This window comes from Symphalangus syndactylus, chromosome 5, assembly GCF_028878055.3.
Source record: "Symphalangus syndactylus isolate Jambi chromosome 5, NHGRI_mSymSyn1-v2.1_pri, whole genome shotgun sequence".
In the NCBI taxonomy this organism is placed as follows: Eukaryota; Metazoa; Chordata; class Mammalia; order Primates; family Hylobatidae; genus Symphalangus; species Symphalangus syndactylus.
Window position 1 is genome coordinate 108,906,086 of NC_072427.2, and position 3,266 is coordinate 108,909,351.

General features: G+C 35.6%; 1 non-coding gene across 1 annotated transcript; it reads right to left on the minus strand.

Annotated features, from left to right (window-relative positions):
* Positions 1 to 427: 427 nt before the first annotated feature.
* Positions 428 to 614, minus strand: LOC129483823 (U2 spliceosomal RNA). The gene has a single exon (XR_008658310.1). It is a non-coding gene; the product is annotated as a U2 spliceosomal RNA (small nuclear RNA).
* Positions 615 to 3,266: the final 2,652 nt, after the last annotated feature.

Genomic DNA, 3,266 nt, shown 5'->3' on the forward strand with positions numbered 1-3,266 from the left:
GAGTTAATTGTAGGACAAGTTACTCCTGTACTCCTTTTTTTTTTTTTTTTCTTTTGACAGCATCTGGCTCTGTCACCCAGGCTGGAGTGCAGTGTCATGCTAATGGCTCACTGCAGCCTCAACCTCATGGGCTCAAGCGATTCTCTCACCTCAGCCTACCTAGTAACTGTTTCTACAGGTGCTGACCACTATGACTGGCTAATTTTTGTATCTTTTGTAGAGAAGGGTTTTCGCCACATTGTCTAAGCTGGTCTCAAACTTCTGCGCTCAAGGGAACCACTCCCCTTCACCCCCCCAAGTGCTGGGAATGCAGGTGCGAACCACCAGACTCGGCCTCCTGTACTTATTATTATACGTAAAAGTAAACCTCTCTTCTTTAAGTCTCGTTTTAATAATTATTCTGTTACCTGAAATCAAAAGATCCTTAAATTAGGGAGGCATATGGCAAAGAGTGGGACTTGAAGAGACCTCATAGTTTGAGTAGGAAAATTGCTGTAGCAAACAGACGATTGACCATAAGAAGTCAGATCTAAGCCATATGTCTCAGTGAATGCTACTTGATTCACTGAGAACAGATACTACACTTGATCTTAGCCAAAAGGCCGAGAAGCGATTAATGTTACGGGATTTAAATGACAATATTAGAGCCAGATTACATGATGTCCTCACCATGTATGTCTCTGTATATAAACATAGAGTGAAATAATGATTTTCTGTTTATGTATTGACTATGCATGTGCTTTTTCACAATTGTTACCTACTGTAGGAAGAAAGGGACGAGGAAATGCTAAGTTGACTGAGAAAACCCTTATTTGACAATTTTTTTTTACATGGACCTAACATAGATCCTTTTAAAAATACCAGATAGAGTTGGCAATCGTGTTGGCATTAAATTCAGGTACAGAATTTTAAAGTTGCATTTTTCCATATACGTGTGCTGAGATTTTACTTGTGTAAATTTGCATTTTGTTTAAGGCTGATTCAGACAGTAACTTCCATAAACCTCTTACCTCTATCCATCCATAATGAGATTGGCTGAAATTAAATGCGCTAGGTGTGATGTAGCTGAGATGCTATTACATTTTTGGTAGCATCGTTAAAAGTGCAAGCTTTCAAACATTAGTCTTATTTGAAATGGAAAGGTTAATTTAAATGTTTAGGTTTTATAAAGAACACACTAATCCAAATTCCTTTATTTATAGTGGATAAAGAATATTCTCTTTCAACTCATCACTTGACATATAAATTATATGCACTTAAAATATAAAAACTGATTACTCTTCTCAAATTTGAAATAGTGATTGCTACTAATAGATTCTGATAGGTCCCTTGTGACTCACAGTTGGCTCAAATTGGTCTGTTCTGCTTTTAGGATGCTACAAACAAAAAATAAAAGATTATCTAGAGTCAAACTACTTCTTAAAAAAGTAAACTAAATTTTATTCTGATGACACCTTGAGTTTAAAAAAATATCAACAGACTTCTGAGGCATTCCTGGTACACATTCATTATTTTCATGAGACATGTCAATCAGCAGAAGATACATAAAAACTTCTTAACTAAAAACTCTTGAGTTAATTATATTGAAACTCACTTATTCATTATTGAAGATATGTTTTAAATGGGATCATGTAAATTTGGGTTGGATTTGGATGATATGTAATAAATGTTGGTTATTAGCAGAAACATTAAGTGTCCTTTTAGGAGATTTTACGTAAATATATAATTTCTCCAACTTTTATCATTCTTCCTTTCCCTTAGGGTAACCTTCCTCTTTGTCTTTTCCTCATGTAGACAGCCTCCTAGTATCTCTCCTCTTTTCTCTTCTGATTACTTCGGTGAATCTTTATGTTTCATGTACTTTCCTTAATATCACCATATACTCTGCTTTGTTTTGTCTTCCTTCTGTAAGTTGCTCTTGCTCCTCAGTGAGTCACACTCAAATATCTTTGTAATCCAAAAGAGATATATGTCAACACAGCAAAATGTGCAGTCCTCTGGTATAAATAAAAAACTATTTGGCATTTACAACTATGAAGTAAGAAACACAGAGATAGAAAATCCAATTCATCACATTATGTAACAATAAGGTACCTATAGCATATGAATAGAACTATTAAAACATTTTAGAAGTTAACATAAGAGAGAAAGATACCTATTTATAGTTAAAAAAAAAAAAAACAACTAATGAATTCACACTGTTTAAGGCCTGTTTATGCAATGGAAGCCTGACTGGATCTAAGAGTAGGAGAAAAACTTGACTCTGATACCAAAATAAAATGGAAATAATTAAAAATAAAAAAAGAATGTCAATGAAAACATTTACATCAGGGGTTTCTAATACAGTATATGTTTTGTTGGCTTTGTTTACAAAGAAATATTGAGTTTACATGTAAGAAGTGCCAAGTTCTCTGATTAGCCCATTGGAAGGTAATGGAGTAGTGCCATAAATAAATTACATGATAGAATTAAATCCAAAAGGAATAGTAATTTGCATATACAACATAAGAAACTTAGGAGTATCTCAAAATTTTTATTATTATACTTCTGATATTCTTTGGGATGTCTCAGTTCAATCAGAGGCTGAAATATTCCTCTAGTTTCATAAAATAAAAAGCAAGTAGAAGTAGCAACAGAGGCTGGTGAGTGGTGTTTGTTTCCTTTCTGGTATGGCTTGGCTCTGTTCCCACCCAAATCTCATGTTAAATTGTAATCCCCAGTGTTGGAGGTGCGGCCTGCTGGGACGTGATTGGATCGTGGTATAGTTTTTAAAGGTTTAGCACCATCCCCCTAGTGCTGTCTTGTGATAGAGTTCTCATGAGATCTGGTTGTTTAAAAGTGTGTAGCACCTCCCCCTTCACTCTGTTTCTCCAGCTCTCACCACGTAAGATGTGCTTCCTTCCTCTTCACGCCATGATTGTGTTTCCTGAGGCCTCCCTGGCCATGCTTTCTGTACAGCCTGTGGAACTTTGAGCCACTTAGACCTTTTTCCTTTATAAATTACCCAGTAATTATCAGGTAATTTATAGCAATGCAAGAATGAACTAATACACTCTCTAAGCAAAATACTTGGAAATTCAATGCCAAATACTTATTGAACATGTATTGCTTTCAAAGTATTTGTAATACGGTGATATGGTTTGGATCTGTTGCCCCTTTCAAATCTCATGCTAAATTGTAACCCTAAATGTTGGAGGTGGGGTCTGGTGGGAGGTGATTGAATCATGGGGGTGGATCCTTCATGAATGATTTGGCACCATCCCTTT